We start from the raw sequence: 27,024 nt of genomic DNA on the forward strand, positions 1-27,024 counted from the left end.
GTGAAAAACCTTTCAAAAAAAAATATTGCTGCTTGTTATTTTTATCTCTATGTCTCTGTCTGTCTGTCTGGCGAGCGCATGCACCCTATAGTGAAAAACCTCTCAAAAAAAAATATTGCTGCTTGTTATTTTTTAATATTTTTTTGCCTTTTAGATACACAGAATTTGAGGCTGACAGGTGGCGTGGTGATTAAGGTGCTGGACTCCCTCATGACTGACCGTGATTTGAGTTCTGGACCTGGTGGCTTGCCTGCTCATTCTCCCTGTCTCTCTCTGGTCAAATTAAATAATAATAGATAAAATAAAAGAATTTTAAAAGAAAATACAGAGAATTCAATTTCTGGTTTTGTACTATGTGTTCTATTCCAAAGATTATTTTGAAGATGATATTTTTTAAAGAGATTTTTGCCTTAGGGTGTGTGTGCTCACTAGAGAGAGAGAAAGAGAGAGAGAAGACAGAGTAAGAGACAAAATGAGAAATTGCCTCCCACATGTCATCGCTTCTCCATTCTTTTCCTGGGATCTTGGGCATACACACGTATATATATGCCTGGTGTGATCTTGAAGTCACTGGGTCTAGCAATTGAACCATGATTGGCTATGTGCGAGTCCAGCAATGTAACTGGTATGCCATCTGCTGGTCCGAAGTCAATCGATTGATGATTCTTTTTCCCATAACTTGATTGTAAGTTAATTGTGGTCAAAACTATGGTTTATACTTTTTAATACTCTTCTATAAAGTCTTGACAACATATTGAATGAATATATGTTAAAATTTCAAATTGGGCCAGTAGGTGGCATGGTGGTTAAGTTGTCAGATTCCCACATGACTAATGTGGTTTGAGTTCTGGACCTGGCAGCCTGAAAAGCACAAATAAATAAATAAATGTTTTTAAAAATTTCAATTATTTACCACAGGATTACTTAGTTTCATTCAAATGTATGAGAGGTGAAAGATATTCATTCATGGGATATTTATTGAAATATTGTTCTGTGGTTGGTATTATGCTAGATACTAAGAACACAAAGCTGAGTAGAATTGAATGAATAGATGCTCTTGACTGCAAGGGATTTTTAATTTATTAAGAAGACATTGTAAATGGTGTGCAGCCTTCTAAAACTGTCTCTTTACCCTGATCTTATTTCTGCCTCATGCTCAACTCACAGGTTACCCAACTGACTTTTTACCATTGCATAGATGGGACACTGCCATCACACCACTAGGTTATTTTATTTTTACTTTTTTTGGAGAGGTTTTCACTATAGGGCGCGTGCGCTTGCCAGACAGACAGAGACAGACATAGGGACAGAAAGTGAGAAATCACCCCCAGGGGGGATGGTCATGCCACAATCCCTTCTCCTTCATTCTCCTCTCGGGATCTTGGGCACGCACGCACACGTGCCCGGCGTGAGTTTTAAGCCACCAGGTCTGGGACGCGAACCATGGTTGACTACGTGGGAGTCCAGCAACATAGCCATTACGCTAACTGCTGGTTCCCACACCACTAGGTTATTGTTGCCTAACCTGTTCTATGTCTAGATTTCCCTGCCTGTGGTTTATATAACTATTATCTGTTACTATTCTTTTTTAAGCGTTGTTAGTTATAGAGTATATAAAATGTGTGCAATTTAAAGTATAATTACAAAGTTAAGTGTTTAAGAACTAGAACATTGCCAACGACATCATTCCTTATCTTACTCCAAAGGTATCCATCATTGTGATTTTTATGATAATCATGTCCTTGATTTTCTTTATAGACTTAACTGTTTATATTTGCATTCCTATTTAACATAGTTCAGTTTTGCTTATTTTGAACTTTATATAAAAGGACTCAATATTCTATCAGTTATTTTTCCACATTTGTGAGATTTGTTCATATAGTTAGGTGTAGCAATAGTTTCTTTTTCTTTTTTTGGTGAGGTTTTTGCTATAGGGCATGTGCGCTCACCAGAAAGACAGAGACAGAGAGACAGAAAGTGAGAAATCACCCCCTGGGGGGATGGCCACACCACAATCCCTTCTCCCCCATTCTTTTCTCAGGATCTTGGGCATGCATGCACATATGCCCAGCATGAGTTTAAGCCACTGGGTCTAGGATTCAAACTGCGGCCAACGACATGGGAGTCCAGTGACATAGCCATTACACTAACTGCTGGTCCCTGTAGCAGTAGTTTCTTCATTTTTTTTTTTTTTCAATAGAGCATGTGCATGAGACACACAGAAAGAACCCCCTCTATGGGGTATAAAATCTCTTCTCCATTTCTCCATCCTGTTGGGATTTGGGGCATACATAACACATATGCCTGACAAATTATTCAAGCTTCTGGAACTGTAACTCAAACTATAGGGTCGGCTATGTGGAATCAGGCTCTCTTAACCACTAGTCCACAAGGCCAACCTTGTTTATTTTCATTTTGCTGTAGTTGCTGTGGTAGATAGAATAATGGCCCCCAAAGATGTTCATATCATAATCCTTGAAACCTGTGAATATGTGACATTATATAGCAGAAGGGACATTGCAGCTGTGATTAAATTAAGGCTCTTGTGGCTGGATGGTGACACAGTGGTAAAACATGATATTCTGTGAGGCTGACCCACTACTCCACTGTTCCTTTCCTCCATTCTCCTCTTGGGATTTTGGGCATACATGCACATGTGCCCAGCATTTTTCAAGTCACCAAGTCCAGGGCTCAAAACATGGTCAGCCATGTGGAAGTCCAGCACCTTAACCATCACACTACCTGCTGGCCCCTAGCTGATATTTTTTGAAGTTCTTGTATAATTTTTAAAACATTTTCCTTTGTACCTTTTTATCATTCTTATTTTTATTCTCTCCTTTTTCTCCTCTTCCAGTTATATTTGTATGTGTGAATCTATATGACTTCACTTACATAATTTGATTCGCATCTTGAGCTTGTTAGTTAACTTCATCAAATATTGATTAAGTATAAAGTTTAGTACTTCATATGGGAGATGACTTAATGATTATGATATGGTGTTCATATTCAAGGAATTTTTAATTTAGGGGATTGTCTGTGCTTTCTTATTAATTTGTTGGCTTTTTTCCCTGTCTTTTTCTATCTAGCAAATGTTTCAAATAAATTTTTTGCCATATGTTATTTTACACTTACAAGTCTAGTCTCCATTTAGTATGTTCTATCCATATTTTGATCTTCTTTGGGACTGTTTTGACAACACCTCCAGATTTAGCAACATTGTCAGAATTCGTTAGCATGCTATTACTCTTTATTTTAGGTTATTAAGGATATTGCCAAGGCGGAATTTAATTTCTCTCTTGCAATATCTAGTTTTCCTGTACCAAGACCGTTTATTTTTAAATTATTAGTCTTACTGAAAATCAAAATAAATAAAAAACAATCATTGACAATATTGGTAAGGCAGCCATGTTATGTTAATTTTTCAAATATAATCCATGATGTAGAATCAAAAAGGAACCTGTGGTCCTGCACAACTTTGAGAATTGAGGTTTGGTGTATAGTCATCTCTTGCTCCATAACAAATTGCCTAGAACTCGGTGTATTAAAGAACATTGTTTATCTCAAATGTCTGTGTGTTTGTGAGTGTGACTCAGATAGCACTCCATTTCAGCAGTCACAGACTGCAGTTAGAGTAGGATGCAGCCATTACAGGCCCCTGTAGGGGGAGGACCTGTTTCCGAGCTCCTTCTGATGGGTTACTGGTAGGATTCGGTTCCTTGTAGGTTGTTGGACTGAGAGTCTCTGTTCCTTGCTAGCTCTGGGTACATATTATAAGCAGAATCCTGTAATATTCTAGTAGAAGCTGCCTTACCTCTTTTGATGGGTTGGTATGGCACCTTACTTTATCAGAGTAAGGAGAAAAAGCCAAAGAGAATGTAAACACATTAATAGTTTTTAATAACTTATCTGAAAGTGACATCTTATCACTATATTCTCTTCATTAGCATCAAGTCACTGGATCCAGCCCATACTCAAGAGGAAAGGATCAAGAACAGGAGAAGGGGCTCATTGGGAGCCATTTTAAAAGCAGTCTTCCTTACCTGGGTATCATAGGATTCTGGGCCTTTCCTCTAGTGTCCTTACTAATGGGACAAATCTATTGATTTTTTTTTTTTCAGTGTTCTGAAGGACTTCAGCCAGGATCCACTTTGTTTTATGGTCTTTCTACTGATCATTTCTAGTGAGATAATAAAAATTACTTGGCTTTGGGGCTGGCAAGTGGCCTGGTGGTTAAGGGCGCTGGACTCCCACATGGCCAACCAAGGTTCAGGTCTCCGACCTGGTGGCTTGCTTTCTCACTCCCCCCCCTCTCTGTCTGTGTCTTTCTGATCAAACTGGAAAATAATAATGATAATAATAATAAATAAAGTTAAATAAAATAATTCTTTAAAAAAATTACTTGGCTTTTATGGTTATATTGAGGGGTGCCTCATAGTTTAATTTAAAATTTAAATTTTTTATTATGGAAAAATATACATAATATTTACCATTTAAACATTTTTAGTGACATTAATTACTTTTGTATTGTGCAGCTTATAACCACCATTCTTCTCCATAACTTTCCATCTTCCCAAATGCAAACACTACATTCATTAAATACCAAGCCCCATTTCCCGCTCCCTGTAGAATCTGACAACTACCAGTCTTTCTGTCTCTATGAACTTGACCACTCTACGTACCTATTTTATTTTATTTTATTAATTATTTAATTTTATTTATTCATTCGTTTGTTTTAATTTGACCAGAGAGAGAGAAAGAGAGAGAGAGAGAAAGTGAGAAAGGAAGCCACCAGGTCCTGGACTTGAACCGTGATTGGCCATATGGGAATGTCTAGCACCTTAACCACCACACCACCAATTGGTCCCCCATACCTATTTTAAGTGTAATCATATATTTGTCCTTTCCTTTTTATTTATTTATGTATGCATTTATTTTTCTTCGTGTGCTTGCCAGAGAGAGAGAGAGAGAGAGGGAAGGAGATGAGAGACAGAGAAAGGTAGAGGGAGGGAGAAAGCACTCCTCAGTGGGGTGAGGTCCTGCTGCAATCCCTTCTCTGTTTTTCCATCTTGTCAGGATTGGGGCATGCATACACATATGCCTGATGTATTTTCCAAGCAGCTGGAGTCAGGGCTCAACTTGTGGGGTCGACCCTATGGAATCCAGCTTGTTTAACCATTAAACCATGGGCCCATCCCCCATATTTGTCCTTTTCTGCTGACTTATTTCACTTAGCACAATATCTTCAAGGCTTATCCTTGTCGAAGCATTCATGTGTTGAGAATTTTCTTCCTTTTTAAAAACTCATCTGTATTTGTTACCACCTCTTTAAGCAGAGTATGATTTAGGCACATTCTCATTCACAATCCTCACTAAATTATTTTTCAAACAGCTTTATAACATGCACAAGTAGGTTTATCATTTTGTTCCTCTAAACAACACTTTTCTTTGGAAAACAAGCCCTGTGGAGAATTCCTCCCTCAAGTTGGTTCAGCTTAACCAATTTCTTTTCTTTCTTTTTTTAAAAATTACTTTTAATTTAACTTCATTTATTTATTTATTTTTAATTTGACCAGAGAGGGACAGGGGGTAGAGGGGAGTGAGAAAGCAAGCCACCAGATCCAGGATTCGAACAGTAGTTGGCCAGGTGGGAGCTCAGTGCCCTTAATCACCATGCCACCTGCCAGCCTGCAGCTTAACCTATGTCTAAAGGACAAGGACTAGGACATGTGGAATTAGTAACTGCAGAGTATGGGAAGTTTAAACATAGATTGTAGGAGATGAAACTCAAGAGCATTTTAATAAGTTTTTTTTTTTTTAAACATCAAGGTATATCTCAACTTCAGTGACAAAAGATTTGGTTTACTAAGAAATTGATCTTGATAAACACTACACTAAACACTATACATCTATAAGGCATGACAGACAATAACATCTTAAGGGGAAGACAGGATTTTTGTAATATTTAGGCAATAAAGCAGAGATAGTTGTCTTTTTAGTTTCACATTGGCTTAGTTTTACAGACCAAGTTAATGTTTGTTACAAGATGTATGTAACCTAATATTTTTTTAATAATATTTTTTTAAGAATTATTTTACTTAACTTTATTTATTATTATTATCATTATTATTTTCCAGTTTGATCAGAGAGACACAGAGAGAGAGAGAGGAAGTGAGAAAGCAAGCCACCAGGTCCGAGACTTGAACCGTGGTCGGCCATGTGGGAGTCCAGCGCCTTTTACCACCATGCCACTTGCCGGCCCCTAACCTAATGTTAACTTTATGATCTAAAGGTTTATCAAGTTGAATTTTCTTACTTTTTGAGACTACATAATATTCCATTGTGTATATTTGTGTGTGTATACTATATTTTATTTATCAATTGTCTTTTGGCGGACACTTGGCTTCTAACTTTAGCTATTGGGAATAATGTTGCTGTTTAACATGTTTATAAATATCTGTTTCACACTTTGCTCTCAACTCTTTAGGGTATATATCCAGAAATGAAATGGCAGAATTTTGTGCTAATTTATGTTTAATTATCCAAAGACCCATAATACTGTTAGTCATGGGGCATACTGTTAGTCATTCCCCCTTTTACATTCCTATAAGCAGTGCACGATAGTTTGTTTTTTTTCATATCGTCACCAACATTTGCTGTTATAAAATTATTGTTATTTTAATCTTTTTATGCCAGAGAATGTATGCACGTGCCTGCGTGCACAGATGAGACAGAGGTAGTGCACACCGCACAGTGAGCTCAGTCGTGCTGCAGCCCTTTCTTCATCCCTCTCTCCTACTTGTGAGAATCTGCACATGTGCACATATGCTGAGCGTATTCCTGCTAGGGCCAGGGTCCTTGGCAGTGTGGGACCTGTCTTTCTCAGCACATTACTTAAGTGCTGAGTTACCGGGCTGTCCTTAAGCCACTGGGTCCGGACTCAAACCACGGTCGACTATATGGGAGTCCAGCGACAGCCATTATGCCAGCTGCTGGTTCCAGAGCATGCGTATATCTTGTGAATAATGTCTTTTGAAGTTCTTTGTCCATTTTTTAATCAGATTATATTTCTTGCTGAGATATAGCTATTTATATATTCTGATTATTAACCTCTTATCAGATTAAGATTTGCAAATATTTTCTCCTGTTCTGTTTTATTCTATAGATAGTGTCCTTTAATGAACAAGTATTTTTAACTTTGATGAAGTACAATTTATATTTGCTTCATTTTGGTGTCACACATAAGAAATTATTACTAAATTCAATGTCAAAAACTTTTTTCCTATGAGTTTTGTAGTTTTAGCTCTTGTGTTTAGTTCCTTGATTCATTTTAAGTGCATTTTTGTATATAAGGCAAAGGTCACATTTGTTCTTTTGAAAGCAGATATCCAGTTTTCCCAGCACTATTTGTTAAAAAGACTGTTCTAGGGAACAGCAGGTGGTGTAATGGCTATGTCGCTGGACTCCCATATAGTCGACCCCAGTTCAAGTCTTGGACCTGGTGGCTTAAACTCATGCTGGGTGTGTGTGTGTGCGTCTTAAGATCCCAAGAGGAGAATGGAGGAGAAGGGATTGTGGCATGGCCATCCCCCTAGGGGGTGATTTCTAGCTTTCTGTCTCTCTGTCTCTCTCTTTCTAGTGAGCCCACATGCCCTATAGCAAAAACCTCTCCCCCTCCCCCCAAAAAAAGAAATAGTTTAATGGTTCTGTACATCTTCTTACAGAAAAAGACAGTCTTCTGGCCTCCCTAATTACTCCCTTTCCCATTTTGTGAACATACTCACTCTCAATACTTTTCACTGATTCTTTTAGTATTTACCGCTATATCTCAAACTAAGATACTTGTATTGCTGCTGATTAATTTTTCCTTTTCAATCATTGTCTTTTAGCTTTTCCCTATGGAAGATGAATCTAACTTTTTCACTGCCCATATCACTCCTAACATCCATGCATAATTTTTCTTGATTTTTCCAGTAATGTTATATCTTAATTTTGGATAGGCCAGTGTTCAGAATTTAAGTTATCATGACTTTGGAAATGCTTTTATCATCTAAGCCATGATACACAACGTAGATGTTTTTTCTTTCTTTTTTTTTTTTTTGAGCAATTTTTGCCAGAAGGCATGTGCCCTTGCCAGAGAGGCACACACACAGAGACAGAAAGTGAGAAATCACCCTCCAGTGGGGATGGCCATGCCTCAATCCCTTCTCCTCCACTCTTCTATTGGCATTTTGGGCATGCATGCACACGCGTCCAGCATGAGTTTTAAGGTGCCATGTCTTGGGACTTAAACCATGGTTGACTACATCAGAGTCCAGCAACATAACCATTACGCCTCCATCTGCTGGTCCCGATATCTTTTCTTTCTCATTTTCCTTTTTGTAGCTAATACTATATTTTTCATTGGTTTCCTAATCACTATCCCAAACTTTCCATCGGTGGCATAACTTTCCTCTCAAAACATTCATGTTCATATAGGTATTTTATCAAATAGCATTCTTTTTTTTTTTTTACTTGCTAGGGGGCACAATTTTTTTTCCTTTGTTTTTTCTTTGAGAGTTTTTTTTGCTATAGGGCGTGTACGCTCGCCAGACAGACAGAGAGACACATAGAGACAGAAAGCGAGAAATCATCCCCCCAGGGGGAATGGTCACGCCGCAGTCCCTTCTCTTCCATTCTCCTCTCGGGATCTTGGGCATGCACGCACACACGCCCGGCATGAATTTTAAGCCACCGGGTCCGGGACGCGAACTGCGGTCGACTACGTGGGAGTCCAGCGACATAGCCATTACGCTAACTGCTGGTTCCCGTTTCCTTTTTTTTTGACTTGTTGGAATTTTGGGTGCACACACACACACACACACATGCCTAGCATGTTTTTTAAACTTCCAGGGCTGGAATTCAAACTGCATAGTCAGCCATGTGGGATTTGGCTCCCTTAATCACTGGGCCATGCAAGAAGCTCAAATAGCATCATTTTGAGAAATCTCTCCTGGAGCTTTCTGACCCGTTCCAATCTGGAGTACTGTTCAGCTGGCCTGTTCTGAGCTGTTCTCCTGAGCACTCTATACAATAACTTTATTTAGGAGATTTCTTTCATCCCACTTTCTGTCCAGCCTGGGTACCATGTAGTTTTCTTTATTTATATTCTTATTATGATGGAATACATTCTCTAGTAACACCCTGAGAAAGGATACGGAAAGCAAAAATTTAAAAAACTTACATGTCTGGGGTTGGCCCTGAGGCCTAGTGGTTAAGTGAGCCAGATCCCACATGGCCATCCAGTCAGTTTGAATCCTGGGCCCAGAGGCTTGTTGGGTTCATGTGTATGTGTGTACCCCAAATCCTAAGAGGATGGAGAAATGAAGGAAAAAGGGTTGTGGTATGACCACACCCCATTGGGGGTTGCTTTCTGCCTCTCCCTTTCTGTTTCTCAGTTTCTCAATTGCCAGTGCAGTTAAAAAAATTAAAATTTAAAAAGAGAACATTACATGTCTGCAAATACCTTTGTTCTTTTATTCTAAGAGATTGAGAGTTTGGCTAATGATAGAATTCTAGGTTGGTAATTAATTTCCCTGAGAATTTTGAAGGTGTTGCCTTATTGTTTCCTTTCATTGAGGAGCCCACAATCATTCTAGTTGTAGGAAATATTTTCTTTTCCTCTTTGGCAGCTTGGAGAATTTTCTCTGTCTCTAGTGTTTTGAAATTCCCCTAATATGTCTTAGTATGGGTCTCATGCTGGATACTTGGTGTATCTAATCTATTAAACTTAGGTATATTAAATTGGGAATATTTCTTGAGTTAACTTTGGTAATTTTTTTTACTTCTATTTCCTCTCTGAACTTATATTTAAAAAATTGAACCTTGGGACCAGCAGATGGAATAATGGTTACACCACTGGACTACCACGTAGTTGACTGTGGTTCAAGTCTCAGGTCCGGCAACTTAAAACTCTCCCTCCCTCCCTCCCTCCCTCCCTCTCTCTCTCTTTCTCTCTCTCTTTCTCTCTTTCTTTCTTTCTTTCTTTCTCCCTCTCTCTGTCTCTCTCTCTCTTTCAGTTTTTGTCATAGGGTGTGTGCTTTTGCCAGAGAAAGACAGAGAGAGGGAGAGTGAGAAGTCACCCCCCCCAGAGGGATGGCCATGCCACGATCCCTTTTCTTCTAGTCTCCTCTTGGGATTTTGGACATGTACACACGTGGCCCCAGTGTGATTTTCAAGCCTTGAACCATGATTTGCATTGTGGAAATCAGTGCCTTAATCTTCGTGCCACCTGTTGTCACCTGTGCACTTTATTTTTCTTATTATTATATTGTAAAACATAATGAAATAATTATACAACTCAGCATAATTCAGTATTTTGTAGCTGCTCTAGCGTTACTACCTCAGCTTCACCTCAGATCATCAGGTGTTAGATTCTCATGAGGAGAGTGCAGCCTAGCTATAGATCCCTCGCATGTTCAGTTTACAGTAAGGTTGTTGCTCTGAGAACATAATGCCTCTGCTGACCTGACAGGAGGTGGAGCTCACGTGGTAATGCCAACCATGGTTAGCGGCTATTAATACAGATGAAGCTTTGCTTGCTCACCTGCCACTCACCTCCTCTGTGCAGCCTGGTTCCTAACAGGCCTTGGACCAGTACCAGTCTGTGGTCTGGGAGCTGGGGACTCCTGCTGTAAACTTAGCAGTCTCTGGTTTTCTCTTTTTAAGAGTGAAGCTCAGTCTGGGAGCAATGATGTGATGTGACACACATGTGACCTATAGCAAATTGTAAAAAAAATGACAATAATAATAAATAAAATATAATAAATAATTATTTTTTAGTTATTTATTTTTTTGGGGGAGAGGTTTTTGCTATAGGCCATGTGCGCTCATCAGAAAGACAGAGACAGAAAGTGAGAAATCACCCCCCCCGGGGGGGGGAATGGTGACGCCACAATCCCTTCTCCTCCATTCTTTTCTCGGGATCTTGGACATGCACACACACGTGCCCGGTGTGAGTTTAAGCCACTGAGTCTGGGACTCGAACCACTGTCGACCACATGGGAGTCCAGCAACATAGCCATTATGCCAACTGCTGGGCCTGAATAAGTATTTTTTAAATAATTTTTTTAGTCACATATTTTATTTTTTCAATAATTTGAAAGAAAATTATCTGGTTCAATTTCAATAGAGAAAGAGAGAGAGAGAGAAGGAGAGTGAGCAAGCAAGCTGCCAGGTCCAGAATGCAAACTGTGGTTAGCCATGTGGGAGTCTAGCACCTCAATAACCACACCACCTGCTGGCCCAATAAAATAATCCTTTAAAAAAAAAAAGGCGGAGACTATCAGGTGGTGTGGTGGTTAAGGGAGCTCGACTCCCACATGGCCGACTATGATTCGAGTCCCGGACCTGGCAGCTTCCTTATCCCTCTCTCTCTCTGTCCCTCTCTGTTCAAATTAAAATTAATAAATAAAGTTAAATTAAAAATAATTATTTTAAAAAAATAAGAAAAGAAAAACCCATGGAGTGTGTGTGCATGAGTGCCCAGATTCCTAACAGAATTGAGAAATTGAAGAGAAAGGATTGTTGTATGACCATGACTCTTTGTGCGATTGCTTTTTCTCACTTTGGTAAGCATAAGTGCCCTATGGCAATAAAATTTTCTAATTGATTTATTTGATAATAACAGTCATAAGCCCATTGTGGGTTAACTAGTTTCCAAAACAAGAAAACAAGTTGGTGAAATGAGCGGCATTGTTTTACATTTCTTCAAATCTCTTTAATGTCTTGACAGGATAGAAGACAGCTGGTTCTCATATTTTGCATTAAATGATTGCAATATGTTGCTTTGGTTAAAATATGTGAAGAAAATATGGCCTCTTACAAGTATACAACTAGAAAACAGGAATATTTTGCTAGCTTCTTCATATAATTGTAGGGTTTTTTCAATAAATTTAAATTTCATTTAAAAAATTAATATACGATGGAGCCAGCAGGTGGTGTGATGCTTAAGATGCTCATAGATTCTCACATGGGTTACTGCAGTTTGAATCCCAAATCTGGTGTCTTTCTTTTTCATTTTCTCTCTCTCTCTCTTTCCTTTTCTCTATCTGTCTGTCTCTGGTGAGCATATATGCCCTATAGCAAACTGAAAAATAATCATCATAATAAATAAAATTAAATAATTCATTAAAAAATGAAAGAGAGGGAAACTAGTGGCATCCCCAGGGGGGATGGCTATGCTGCAATCCCTTCTCCTCCATTCTCCTCTCGGGATCTTGGGCACACACACACGTGGCCAGCGTGAGTTTAAGCCACCAGGTCCGAGACTCGAACCGCAGTTGACTATGTGGGAGTTCAGCGACATAGTCATTACACCAATAGTTGGTCCTGTATTCTTCTAAAAATTTTTTTGAAGGACACATATGCTCACCAGAGAGAGAGAGAGAGGGAGAGAGAGAAAGTGAGAAAGCAAGCCACCAAATCAGGGACTCGAACTTTGGTCAGCTGTGTAGGAGTACAACACCTTAACAACCACATCACCAGCTGGCCCTAAAATTTAAAATTAAAAAATTTAATTTCTCTATGTTCACATTACAGTGCCTGTTGTTGATTAAGTGATTTGCAGACATTTTCCTCTTACTATGTAGCTTTTTTTTTCTTCTTTTCTTTCCTTTTTTTTTTTTTTTTAATGTTATTTTGCTAGAGGGCACATGTGTTTGCCAGAACGAAACAGAGACAAAGAGAGAGGGAGAAGGAGAAAGCACTCCTCAGTGGAGTGTGGTCATGCTCCAATCCCTTTTCCATTTCTCCATCCTTTCTAATTTGAGGAAGCACAGGTACATGTGCTCAAGCCGCTGGGGCTGGGAATTCAAACTGTGTAGTTAGCTCTGTAAGATCTATAAGATCTGGAAAGACACTTTAGCTTGGCTTTTGTCTTTTTTTCTTTCTTCCTTTCTTTCTTATTTTTTTAAATTGGCTGTAGGCTTGTGTTCTTGTCATAGAAAGAGAAAGTGAAAAAGCACCCCCTAGGAGGATGACCATACTGCAATCCCTTCTCATCTGTTCTCTCAGAGTTTGGGGGTGCATATATTCCCCAGTAGTGTCTTTCACAGAACAAAAGTTTTAAATTTTGGTGAAGTTCATTTTATCATTTTTTTTCTTTTTGCGAATTTTGCTCTGTAACGTCCAAGAAGGCCGAATAACCTCAGGTCACAAAGATTTTCTCACAAGTTTATATCTAGACTTTGTGTATTTTACATTTAGCTCTAGGGTATACTCTGAATGAAGCTTAATGTATGAGGCTTAGATTGAGATTCAGGTATTTTTTTTAATAGGTCTATGTAATTGTCGAAACATCATTTGTGGAAGATTATCTTTGCCAAATATTAGTTGTCCCAAAATAGGCAAATCTGTAGTCAAACATAGGTTAATGATTGCCAGAGGCTAGTAGAAGGAGGGAGTAGGGAGTGGCTTCTAATGGATATGGGTTTTTGTCTAGGATAGTGAAAATGTTCTGGAATAGATACTGGTGATGGTCATAAAACTCTGCGAATATACTACGAACCACTGAATTATGTATTTCACAGTGGCAAATTTTGGGTGATCCAGTGGTGTGGTGGCTAAGGCTGGATCCTACATGGCAGACAAGTTCAAGTCCTGATGCCAGATATGAGTGTGTGTGTGCCCAAAATGCCAAAAGAAGAAAGGGAGAAGGGATTTTAGCGCCATCATCTCCTTTGGGGTGCTTTCTCATTTTGTCTTTTTGTCTGTCTCTAGCAAGCACAAGTGCCCTCCAGCAAAAATTTTAAGGGCCAGCATGTGGTGTAGTGGTTAAGATGTGGACTCCCGCATGGTTGACTGTGGTTCAAATCCTGGACCAGGTGACTTGAAACTTACTCTGGGCAGACAGGTGTGCATTCCAAAAATCCCACAAGGAGAATAGAGGAAAAGGGCTTGAGGCATGGCCATCTCCCTGGGAAGTGATTTCTCACTTTCTGTCTCTCTGGCGAGTACATGTGCCCTATGGCTAAAATCTCTCTAAACAAAACTTAACTACCTACCTACCTACCTAAATAAATAAAGAGTGAATTTGGAGCCAGGAGGTGGCGTGGTAGTTGGGGCACTAGACACAGACATGGCCAACCACAATTTGATTTCTGGACCTGGCATCTTGAAACTCACGCCAAACCCGAGTGTATGTGTGTCCAAAATCCTGCATGGCGAATGGAGGAGAAGGGATTGTGGTGTGGCCATCTCTCCTGAGGGGTGATTGTTCACTTTCTGTCTCTCTGTCTCCTTGGTGAGCACACGTACTCTATAGCAAACATTTCTCTTTAAAAAAAAAAAAAAGTGAATTTTATGGTATGTAAATTGTATCCTAAAACAAGCCTAAGAAATTAATTAGCCATATTTGTGTGGGTTTCTGTCTGGTCTCTATTGTTTTGTTTGTTTGTTTATTTGTTTTTTGAGAGGTTTTTGCTATAGGATGCGTGCACTCTCCAGAAAGAGAGAGAGACGGAGAGACAGAAAGCCAGAAATCAAACCCCCGGGGGATGGCCACGCCACAGTCCCTTCTCCTCCATTACCCTCTTGGGATCTTGGACACGCACACATGCACCCGGTGTGAATTTAAGCCACCAGATCAGGGACACAAACCGCGGTCCAGCGACATAGCCATTACTCCAACTGCTGGTCCCATCTGTTGTTTTATTTACTTATATTTCTGTCCCTTTGTTGATGGTTCACTGTTTTGATTACTGTAGTTTTATGTAGTAAATTTAAAAATCTTGTATTTTTCCCCCGTTTTTTGGGTACTTTTTGCTTTTCTACCTACATTTTAGAATCAGCTTTCCATATAAAACATTCCATTTAGATTACAGTTGGAATTGTAGTAAGTGTCAATCAATTTGTGGGAACTTCTATTTTTTTTTTCTTTCTGCTGTCGGGTATGTATGCTGACCTGAGATAGAGCGAGAAAGAGGGAAAATGAGAAAGCACCCCCCTTACACACACCGGGGGATGGCCAGGCCGCAGTCCATCCTCTGTTTTCATCTCAGGATTTGGGGCACCTATGCATACAGGCCCAAGTGTTTTTCAAGTCCCAAGTCCAGGACTCCATGGGGTTGTCAGCCATGTGGGCCACAGCCATCCTAACCTCCATGCCATTTGCTGCCCAAAGTGGGAACTTTTTTTATTAGCTGCCCCTTCTCAAGTTGAGAAAGTTGTTTTATATCTTATTTGCTAAGAGTTTACATCATGATGAATGCTCAGGTCTTTCAAATGGATCTCCTGCATCAAATGATAGATCATATGGTTTTATATTTTAGACTGTTAAATTGGATTACATGAATTGATTTTTGAATGTGGAGTTAGCCTTGCATCTGCACAATAAATTGTGCTAGGTTGTAGCATATTCTTTTTATGTATTATTGGTTTTAATTTACTCATATTTTGTGAAGGATTTTCATATCTATGTTCATAAAGGATATAGATCTGTTGATTGTGTTGTCTTTGACTAACTTTGATTGGTTAATAGCAGACTCATAAAACAACTCCAGAAATCTTTTTTTCTATTTATGGAGGATATCATGTAGAGTTTGTTTCATTTTTAAAAATGCTTAGTAAAATTTACCATGAAAACAAATATCTAGGCTTGAGATTTTCTTATAGAAAGATTTTAAATTATGGGTTCAATTTTTTTAATAGGCATATTCAGGGTATTCCTTTCTTCTTGAGTGAATTGCAGTTTTTGAGAATTTTGCTCATTGTGATCCACTTTCTGTGTATAGTGTTGTTGATAATATTTCCTTGTCATATTTTCAGTGTATGTGGAATATAGTTATAACCCCAGTTTCATTTCTTTTTTTCTTCTTTTTTTAGAGGGAGAGAGAGTTATGTGAGTTTGCTGGAAAGACAGAGAGACAGAAAGTGAGAAATCCCTCCCCCCAGTAGGAATGGCCACACAGCAGTCCATTCTCCTTCATCTCCTCGCAGAAATATGGGCACACATGTACATGTGCCCGGCATGAGTTTTAAACCTCTGGGTCTGGGGCTCAAACCCCAGTCAACCATGTGGGAGTCCAGCAATGTAACCATTATGTCATCTGTTGATCACGTTTCACTTCTAATACTGACAGTTTGTATGTTCTTTTCTTTCCCCAGTTCATCTAGAAAGTTATGAATTTTATTGCTCTTTATAAAGAGCTTACTTTTGATTGTGGGAGTCCTGTCCTATTATTTCCCTGGGTGTTCTTTTTTTTTTTTTTTTTATGTTTCTTTCAGAATAGCTCTGTAGCTTAGTAGTTAAAGGAGCCAGATTCCATGTGGCTGAGTCCCACATGGCCAGTTATGGTTTAAGGCTTGGCCCCAACAGCTTGAAAAACATACTGGGCATATGTGCCTATGTGTCCAAGATCTGGACAGGATGGATAAATGGAGGAGAAGAAATTATGGGGAGATTATAGTGTAACCATGCCCCATTGGAGGGGCTTGTTCTCTCTCTCTCTCTCTCTCTGTTTCTCTGGTGAGCACACATGCCTTCTGACAGTTAAAAAAAAGATGAACCAAGTTACTGTTGGGTGGCCCCATGGCATGGTGGTAAAGAGATTTTGAATCCCAGCCAATAGGTTGAAAAATTACTCGAGCACTTATGTATGCATGCCCAAAATCCTGAGGGGAAAGAAAAATGAAGAAAAAAGAATTGTGGTGTGACCAGGCTCCTTTGGGAGGCACTCTGTCTGTCTGTCTGTCTATCTGTGTCTACCAGGCAAGTGTACATATGACTTCTGGCTATAAAAAGAGGTAGATAAATAATTATGTTTTGAGATTTGAGCCTTATTTAAATTCTGTTTCTTGCTGGCCTCTATGGTTTCTGATGAGAAAAATCATAGTACATTGAATCATTGTTCTTCTGTAAGTAATGTATCATTTTTCTCTGGCTTTTTTAAAAAAACATTTTTCTTTGTTTTAAATTTTCTTTAGTTTGTTTATGATGTATTTAGGAGTGATTTTTAGGTTTTTTTGGAGAGGTTTTTTTTGTTTTTGTTTTTATTTTTTGCTATAGGGCACGTGCACTTGCTGGAAATAGAGACAGAAAATGAGAAATTACACCCTTCAGGAGGGATGGCCACATTGCAATCTCTTCTCCATCCTCCTCTCAGGATCTTGGGCACACATGCACATGTATGAGTTTAAGCCACTGGATCTGGGACTAGAACCATGGTGGAATACATGGGAGTCTAGCATTGTAACCATTATGCCATCTGCTGGTCCCTCATTTTTCAATTTTTTAATATCCTACATTTTTAATTCTCCTCCTGAGAGTATAATGAAACAAATGTTAGACTTTTTGGTATTCCACTGGTCCCTGCATTCATTTGTAGAAATCCTCTTGTTTTCTGATTGGATTATTTTTCCCTCTCTCTTTTTATTTTAGGTTTTTGCCATAGGGCACGTGAGCTTGCTGGAGACAGAGCAAGGAACAGTGAGAAATCACTCCCTAGGGGATGGCCATGCCCCAAACTCTTCTCCATTCTCTTCTGGAATTTTGGGCATAAATGCAAATATGTCTGGTGTAATTTTCAAGCCACCAGGTCTGGGACTCAAACTGTGATGGGCTATGTGGGAGTCCAGCGTCTTAATCACCACATTGCCTGCCAGCCCTCAGATTAGATAATTTCTATAGATTAATTTTTTAAGTTTTATTTATTCAGTCATTTATTTTAATTTGACGAGAGAGAGAAAGAGAGAGGAAATTTGAGAAAGCAAACCACCAGGTCCAGGACTTGAACCATGGTCAGCCATGTGGGAATGTCCAGCACCTTAATCACTATGCCACCTGCTGGACCCTCTATAGATTAACTTTACTGATTCTTTTACACTTCCATTTTTCTGTTGATCCAATGACGTTTTAAACTTTCAGTTACTGTATTTTTAACTTCAAAATTGAAAAAATAAATTGCTACAGGGCATGTGCACTTGATAGAGAGAGAGAAAGTGTGAAAGCACCCCTGGGGATGGGGGAGTGGCCATGCCATAATTCTTTCTCCTTTCAGGATTTGATGGGTCCAAGACTCGAACCATGAAGTCAGCCTTGTGGTATCCTGCTACCTTAACCATCAAACCACTGCCTGGCCCCATTCTAAAATTTTTATTTCCTCCTTTATATCTTCTATTTCTTTACCAAGAATTTACTTTTTTTTTTTAATCTTTATGGTGTTCACTTTCACTTTTTGGAGCATTTTTATAGTAGCTGCTTTAAAATCTTTAGTAAGTCCTAAATCTCTGTCATCTTGGTATTTGCATCTGTTGATGTTCCTTTCATTTACATTTAGCCACCCTTTTACCTAAGAGTTTTAGCAGCCATTTATAGTTATTGCCTAGATTTTTCATTAGATGCAGCAAAATGGTGAATTTTAAATTCTATGATCATTAACTATTTAGTTTCCTTGAAATAGAGTTAATATAGGAAAGGTAGGATAAATATTTGATTTATTTTCCTGTTATTTGTATTCAAAGTAGTGAATTGTAGCCCTAGCAATTATTTATAATACCTAATGAGTTGGGTTTGTTTGTTTGCTTGCTTGCTTTTGTTTTTAGAGTATTATTATGAACTCATGGATTTTTATACATATATATTTTATATATTTCAATTTATTACAATAATTTCTCTTTTTTTAAGTACAAGTTTTCCTGCCTTAACCCAGCATTAGCCCATTCAGTTTGCTCCTGGTTCTTTTGACTCATCTCCATTATCTGGCACAGAGAAGGAAGACAGTGAAGCTTAAGCTCAGGTACTTTGCACCGGCTTCATTCATGTCTTTCAGGTCTTCTTCCTTGGGCGTGGTGGCACCCACCCTATGGCAAAAACCTATGGAGGCTGGAGGATTGTGGCATCGAGTCCATCTCACTCTCTCTCTCTGTCTCTTTCGGCGAGTGCATGATTTTTGGGACCAGCAGTTAGCGTAATGGCTATGTCGCTGGACTCCCACATAGTTGACCGCGGTTCGAGCCCTGGACCCAGCGGCTTAAATTCACGCCGGACGCGTGTGCGTGCGTGCCCAAGATCCTGAGAGCAGAATGGAGGAGAAGGGATTGTGGTGTGGCCATCCCCCCTCGGGGGTGATTTCTCGCTTTCTGTCTCTGTCTGTCTGTCTGGTGAGCACATGCGCCCTATAGCATAAACCTGCCCAAAGGAGAGGTTTTTTTTTTTAGAGATTTTTTTATTATTTAACTTTATTTATTTACTCATTCATTTTTTTAATTTGACCAGAGGAGGGAGGGAGGGAGGGAGGTGGGGAGAGAGAGAGAGGAAGTAAGAAAGCAAGCAAGCTGCCAGGTCCGGGACTCAAACTATGGTCAGCCATGTGGGCATCCAACACCCTTAACCACCATGCTGCCTGCCGGTCCAAGGTCTTTCAGGTCTTCAGCCTTAGCATTTGGTCATACGATTTTGTAAAATTTGCAAAAGTAAGACTTTTTTCAAACTTATTTATTTATTATTATTTAAAATTTTGCTATAGGGCACATGTGCTCACGAGAGAGTGAGAGCAAGAAAGTGAGAAAGCAAGCCATCAGGTTTGAGACTTGAACCACAGTTGGCCATATGGGAGTCCAGTGTCTTAACCACCACACCACACATGCTGGCCCCCAAGAGTAGGACTTCTAAAAAAGTGGGCAAGTGGGGGACCAGCAGTTAGTGTGATAGCTATATCTCTGGACTCCCATGTAGTCGACTGCAGTTCGAGTCCTGGACCTGGTGGCGTAAACTCACGCTGGGTGCATGTGCGTGCATACCCAAGATCCCGAGAGGAGAATGGAGGAGAAGGGATTGCGGCATGGCCATTCCCCCTGTGGGGTGATTTCTTGCTTTCTATCTGTCTGTCTGTCTCTGTCTTTCTGGAGAGCGCATGCGCCCTGTAGCAAAAACCTCTCCAAAAAAATAAAGAAAAGAATAAAAAGGTGGACAGGTGGGTACATAACATAAGCTTCAGGCCCTACAAAACTTTTATCTGTCTCTAGTCTTTGATATATTCTTGCTTCTAAGCAATCACAAGATTCTACGCATTTCCTATCCCAGTTGTAGAATTAGTCATTTGTCCATAGAACTTTGGTGATTCTTCTGAGGTAAATGATATTTTTTCCCCTTGATAATTAACATTTCGTTTTAAACCCTAATACCGTCATATACTTTTCCTCCCTATTTCAAGAGACACTTAACTAGATTATTAGCTAATGAAACCAAACCAAACCAATAAATGTTGTGAGTTCAGTAAGAGGCTATTTTTTTCTGGAGAGATTTTGCAATTCAATTTCCATTGACTTTGTTCATTAAGTTGTAAGATTCATTGGATACGGAAATCTTCAGTTCTGAAGCTCCACATTTCAGATGTCCCTGGCATATTCCTCAATTGTTCAGTTGCTGGAAAAATTTCCAGGGACAACTTTGTTTTTTGTTTTAAATTATTTTTATTTAACTTTATTTATCCATTTACTTGTTTAATTTGACCAGAGAGGGATAGAGTGAGAGAGAGAGAGAGACAGAGAAAGAGAGAAAATGAGAAAGCAAGCCACCAGGTCTGGGATTTGAACCATGGTCGGCCATGTAAGAGTCCAGCGCCCCTAACCACCATGCCACCTGCTGTCCCCAAGGGACAACTTTGTTTTTGAGTACCATTGTTTTCCAGGTTTTTGGATTCTTCTACTGCTGACCAGCTTTTTCTCGACACTTGACATAAATTTCATAGTCTGCAAAGACTTTAAACTTGTTAAAATAGCATCATGATGTCTGAGGAAATCAGGCTACTTGTGAGGGAAAAAAGCCATTGTCAGTTTGATCAGCAATCAGCTTCAACTTTGGAAGAACTTCAGAATATTCTTTTGCTTTGTACCCTTTATTGTCCAAAGCAGCCATATCATCTACCCTCATGCCAGGTTCTCTTTCCCAGCCTTTTCTATGGTCCCAATAGTCAAGACCCATTCAGCATGAACTTCATATTGCCTGAAGCTTCTATGCCTGTAGCCGAAATCCGCTCCAACAGATTTTGATTTGTAGCTGGGATAACTTTCAGCAAGAGAGACTTTCTAGTTCTCTAAGAAGGTAACTTTGAACTTGCTTCCAACCACAAGATTATTGTTCACCACATCTGCCTCTAAGGTGATCAGCATTATGATCACTTTGGCCATGTGAGATCCTGGGGCAGCATATAACTGCTCTCGGCATGAATACCTTCTTAGGGTCTTTCTTAATACAATTGTACATGGTGATCACATGCAGGCGGTTCAAGAGCCACTGCTTGTTCTCGTGTGTCTTCTTCACCTGGACCTCAAACATGGAGGTTGGGCTGATCTTCACTGTGTACTTTTTCTCTATGAGCTGAGAAAACTTCAGCTTATTCTCCTAGTTAACAATGACTATTTCCTGGAGGAAGATATCATCACCCAGGAAGCTGTGGAGCTTCGTCAGCTGGGTCAGGTCTTTCACGCAGTCTTCGTCAATTTTTTCTACTATTACCTCTGTGTTGCAGAGCAAGAGCCATTGCTTTGGAGTGATCCCATTGACTATTCTGAAACTTTTCTGGTTCTAGCTCACTGAAGTCCGTGAATACTTTTGTCTTCACCATGTCTGAGTGGATTTTACCTTCATCATTTACAGCATGCGAACCCACAACCCAGAGATGGACCATGTTGATCATTGCCTCCTTCGTCTTCTATCAGAGTCACCCTTCTATGGTCAATATCTTTAGGAAACAAGGTCACAATCCTATCTAAGTGCTTCTGATTTATCTCATAGAAGACTGACAAATGTCAAAGAAACAACTTTGTCATCAGCTCCACTGGCCAGCATGCCAGGGATTGCATGGTTGGTGTATTCTAAGGTTTTCTGGGTGATCTCCCAGGCCTTGGACCAGGGCAATTTTTCCTCCTTCCTTTTTTTTTTCCTAAGAATTATTTATTTGCTTTCTTTCCTGCATCTAGCCTGATTGGGCAGGCTCCTGGCGAGAAGCGTGGATGTTTGCAGAGGGTCCTAGCCAGCCTGCGCTGCTCACCATCTTCTCAGAACTGCCAGGGCATCTCCGTGTCAAAGGAGCTGCTGATGGGGTGGTGGGGTAGGGAGGATGATGGCCATGGAGGTATATGGGACAAGTTGCTCATTAACTCCAAGTCTACTTCCAGAAAGACCTCCACTCTTCAGATTGGATAGAAAGGAGTCCCTTATTGGACCAAGTACAGACCTTTCTCCCACAGAGGGCTCAGGCAAATGAAAAGCTAAGAAAAGAAATGGCAGCTACACCATCTGGTAGTTTCAGTGTTGAAAATATTGATGGGACTATTGCAAAAGTCATTCAGATGGATGTGGCTTCGTTTGAGATAAATCAGTCAGATTCAAAAAAAGAGGATAGTTCAGAAGAGAGTTCACATGACTATTCAGAGGGTAGTTCAGAATCCGAGAATGAAGATGACAGCATCACTTGTGAAGTCACCAGAGATAACATTAAGTTTCCTAATTCAGGAAATGGAAAAGGCAAGATAGGAGTTTTAGACAGTACAGCAAGTAAAAGCAGTAGTAGTACAATTAATTATCTGAAAAATAAAAATTAAAAAATTATTATTTTATTTTATTATTACTTTTTAACTTGGCCAGAGAGAGAGAGAGAGAGAGAGACAGAGGGAGGGAGGGAGAGGGGGAGAGAGAGAGAGAAAGGGAAATTGAGAAAGCAAGTCATCAGGTCCGGGACTTCAACCATGGTCAGCCATGTATGAGTCCAGTACCCTAACCCATTATGTCACCTGCCGGCCCCAGGGCAATTCTGCAATATCTACAAGCATCCTCATCAGCTCTGAGATGGCTAGTGCAGGGTAAATGTCATTCAGTTGGATGGCCACCTGATGGAAAGTTCCCACACTGTCAGAGAAACCAGAACTGAAGGCTTTGAAATGTTGGGTGATACTTGCAAGGTAGCAGCCACCACAAAGTACTTCTGCTTCAATCTTAGCTGCTGCTTTTAAAAAAAAATTACCATTGGGATAGAGAACTTAAGAGATGTTCTCAACCAGGTTTTGATCCAGCTCAGCCTGAATATAGTTTCTATTGTTAGTCTCTGAGGTTACAATTTTTTGGTGCTCTACAGACCAAAAAGGTGCCTGGTGTTGATGGTGTTATTCATGTACCCAGACACTGAGATGTCTTAAGGCAGAACCAGGACCACCTGTGTGTCATCTAGTTGGTCCCAGTCTTGGTGTGCTGTACTTTTCCTTGGAATTACATAGGCAGCAGGATTTCAGGATAGGCCTTTACTTGGGGGTTTTCATACCTGAGCCAGTCATCCACCTTTTCTACCATCCATCTCAGATCTTCTGCTTAAAGGATTCATATTTATATTGGATGCTATATCCATAGTCTGCAATTCCCAGAGTTGCCATGGAATCCAAGATCAGGCAGCAAGCCTCCCAAGACCTCCACTGCTATGCCCAGCATGGCCTCCGGTTTTCTCTAACTTTTTCATGTCCAATCCAGTGGTAAGTGGCCTCGTCACAGGTGTTTTGCAAGCCATTGATCATGGTGTTCTGTAGAATTTGACCTGTGTAAAACTCCAGAGAGTGGTAATAAACCCTCTGGGGATACTTCTCATGGTGGTACTGTCATGTGTGGATTCAGCTCCCCACTAGATGATTGCTTACTCTGGGGCATGTGAAGTTAGTTGTGATCCTTGACCAGCTTGAAGTGCAGGTACCAGCTGAAGCCTTTCTTCAGGTCTACTACGTTCTCTACACCCATGATTCCACGAATGCTGACCTGCTACTGGTTTCCCTGGTGGTCATGGGTGTCACCATAGCCTCTGCGAAATAGGTGTGCAACAAGTAGGATGGGTGGTCTGACATGCCTGAATACAGGATATGGACTGAGCAGCCCCACCATACTTGCCACTGCTTTTGAGGTACAGGAATGTTTGGGGCCCATCCCTCAGCATATGTCACCTCCCTTGTAATTCTCTAGCATCTCTGTCACAGTCCAAGACTCCAAATGGTGTTTTGAATCCTCAGTCTAAATACTAGGGCTGCTTATTGCTGCTGAGTTGCATTTGCTTCTAGGATTTCTCAGTGGTTAGAGTTGTGAAATACTTATTTTTTTAATGTTTGTGTTTTCCATGATCTAGAGAGAGAGAAAAATAAAAGAGACAGAAAGACAACACCCCCAACAGGGTATTAACGCTGTGATCCAACCCCCTGATGGTGGGCACGTGTGCTCAGTGTACTCAGAGAGGTCTCTAGGTGAGAACCTGGAACCTTCCTTTCCATGTGGGTCAGCCTCACAGGGCATTGTGTTTTACCAGTATATCACCATCCAGCCCTCTGAAATACATATAAATAATGACCATGATAGGGCCAGCCTGTAGCCTGATGGTTAAGGCAGCAAGATCTCACATGGCCATCTTGAATCTCTGTACCTGGTGGCTTGGGAAACATACTGTGCCTGTGTGCAGGCCCAAAATCCCAAAAGGAGGAAGAGGAGGAGGGATTGTGGTGTTACCATTCCCCATAAGGAGTGCTTTCATGCTTTCTCTGTTCCTCCAGCAAGCACACAGGCACTCTGGCAAATAAAAATAAATAAATAAATACATAAATAAAGATCATGATATGTTTCATTTTTCTTTAATGCAAAATTTCAGGACTTTTACTTGACTTCTTTGATTTTTTATTTTTATATCTGTTAACATTTTGGTTCTTTTTAAAAATATATCTTTTCTATATGTTTAATCACTATATATCATTAAAGTTTGCAAAATGAATTTTCCCAGCATGAATACACTGTATATTAGTCCAGAATATTATAATACACTTTATCATGAACAGATAGTTTTTCATTTTTGTGTTCCTTAAATGTTTTACTTTTATCTTTTTCCCCTTGATTCCTTCCTCTCACCCTCCTCAATTTTCCATCCTCCTCCCACACTGTCTCTGTTATCCACAATTGTCCTTCATGCTTTTATATCTTCCAATCTTTCGATTTCTTCATAGAGGGCAGACATTTGGTATATATTGAGTAGGGACATACAGTGTCTCTCTTTCATAGTCTGGCTTGCTTTGCTTAGCAGTAAATCTTCTATACTTGTCCACTTTCTATCAAATGCCAGGGTCTCATTTTTTATGACTGAGTAATATTCCATATTGTATATGTGCCACACTTTTTCAATCTGTTAATCTGTTTGTGGATATTTGGGTTGGTCCCATGTATTAGCTATTGTGAATAATACCACAGTTAACATGGATGTGCAGATATTTTTCCAACTGAATGTATTCCCACTGTTTGTGGATATTTGGGTTGGTCCCATGTATTAGCTATTGTGAATAATACCACAGTTAACATGGATGTGCAGATATTTTTCCAACTGAATGTATTCCCATTCTTTGGGTAGATACTCAGGAGTGGAACTGCTTTATCATATGGTAGTTCTATTTGTAGGTCTTTGAGGAACCTCCATCCATATTGTTCTTCACAGTGACTGTACTAATTTACATTCCTACCAACAGTGTAGGAGAATTCCCTTTTCACCACAGCCTCTCCAGCTCTTATCTTTTTTTTTTTTTTTTAAATAATTTTAGCCATTCTGACTGGGTTTGGGTTTGGTATCTCATTGTGGTTTTGATTTGCATATCCCTTATAATAAGGGATGTTGAGAATTTTTCCATATGCTTTTTGGCTGTTTATATGTCTTCCTTAGAGAGTTCAGCCCATTTGCTCATCTTTTAATTTTTTTTTTCCCTGCCAGGTAAGCTGCTTGAGTTCCCTGTATATTTTGGTTATCAGTCTCTTATCTGAGGCATAGTTTGTAAATATATTCTTCTACTCCAAAGGTTGCCAATTCACTCTAATTTTTGTTTATTTTGCTGTGCAGAAGCTTTTTTACCTGATGTAGTCCCATTTGTTTATTTTTGGGATTATTGTCTGTGCTTTGGGGGTCTTATTTAAGATGTATTTGCCTTCTCTGATATCTCTTAAGAGTTTCCCTATGTTATCCTCTAGTAGTTTTATAGTTTGAAGTTTTAGGTTTAGATCTTTGATCCATTTTGAGTTGATTTTTGTTAATGGTGAGAGATAGGGGTACCCAGTGTTTCCAGCACCATTTGCCAAAGAGATTTTCTTTTCCCCACTGGATTGACTAGTACCCTTTGTCAAAAATCAGTTGACTGTGTTTTGGAGTTTGTTTTTGGAGTCTCTATTCTATTCCATTGGTCCACATGCCTGTTTTTGTGCCAGTACCATACTGTTTTGATTATCACAGCTTTGTAATGTATTTTTGGGTCAGGGAGTGAAATGCCTCCTACTCCAGTCTTCTTATGCAGTATTGCTTTGGCAGTATGGTTCTTTTATGATTCCAGGCAAATTCTATTATTGTTTTTTTCTAAATCTGTGAAGAATATCTCTGGTAATTTGATTAGAATTGCATTAAATTGATAGATTAGAGGCCAATAATTGGTGTAGTGGTTGGAGTGCTGAATTCTCACATGGCAATTTGAAACTCACGCTGGGCGCATGTGTGCCCAAAATCCCAAAAGGAGGATGGAGGAGAAGGGATTGTGGAATGGCCTTCCTCTTTGGATGGAGTGATTTCTCACTTTCTCTCTCTCCATCTTTCTCCGTCTCTCTGGTGAGCACATGTGCCCTGTAGCAAAAATCTCTCAAAAAAAATTGTGGATTAATTTGGGTAAAATTGACATTTTGATTATGTTAATTATTTCGGTCCAGGAACATGGGATGTCTTTCTTGTGTTGTCCACTTTCTTGTGTTGTTTTCTATTTCTTCTTTTAATTTTTCATAGGTTTCCTTGCAGAGGTCTTTGACTTCTTTGGTTAAGTTTATTCCTAGGTATCTTATACTTTTTGTGGCTATTGTAAATGGGATTGATTCTTTAATTCTACCTGAGTCTGTTCCTTGTTCGTGTATAGAAATGCTATAGATTTTTATATGTTGATTTGTATCCTGTCACTTTACTGTATTCATTTATCACTTCCAAGATTTGTGTGTGTGTGTGTGTGTGTGTGTGT

The 27,024-nt window shown here is 39.6% G+C and overlaps 1 protein-coding gene and 2 pseudogenes across 4 annotated transcripts in view; 2 read left to right on the top strand and 1 right to left on the bottom strand.

Moving 5' to 3' along the window:
• Nucleotides 1-27,024, top strand: part of TTBK2 (tau tubulin kinase 2) — a 173,262-nt gene that overhangs the window by 12,988 nt on the left and 133,250 nt on the right. The window contains exon 1 of one of the 4 annotated variants that reach the window (XM_006158635.3): nucleotides 18,715-18,770. The exons of the other annotated variants lie outside the window; for them this stretch is intronic. The gene's annotated coding sequence lies outside the window, so the exon portion shown is untranslated. Of the gene's footprint in view, nucleotides 1-18,714; nucleotides 18,771-27,024 lie in introns of those variants that run through there. 4 annotated transcript variants of the gene reach the window in all.
• On the bottom strand, nucleotides 20,285-23,938 carry LOC102468949 (glycogen phosphorylase, liver form-like; annotated as a pseudogene).
• On the top strand, nucleotides 22,073-22,578 carry LOC102499245 (uncharacterized protein C12orf45 pseudogene; annotated as a pseudogene).

Source organism: Tupaia chinensis, unplaced genomic scaffold (assembly GCF_000334495.1).
Source record: "Tupaia chinensis unplaced genomic scaffold, TupChi_1.0 Scaffold000605_1, whole genome shotgun sequence".
Taxonomy (NCBI): domain Eukaryota; kingdom Metazoa; phylum Chordata; class Mammalia; order Scandentia; family Tupaiidae; genus Tupaia; species Tupaia belangeri.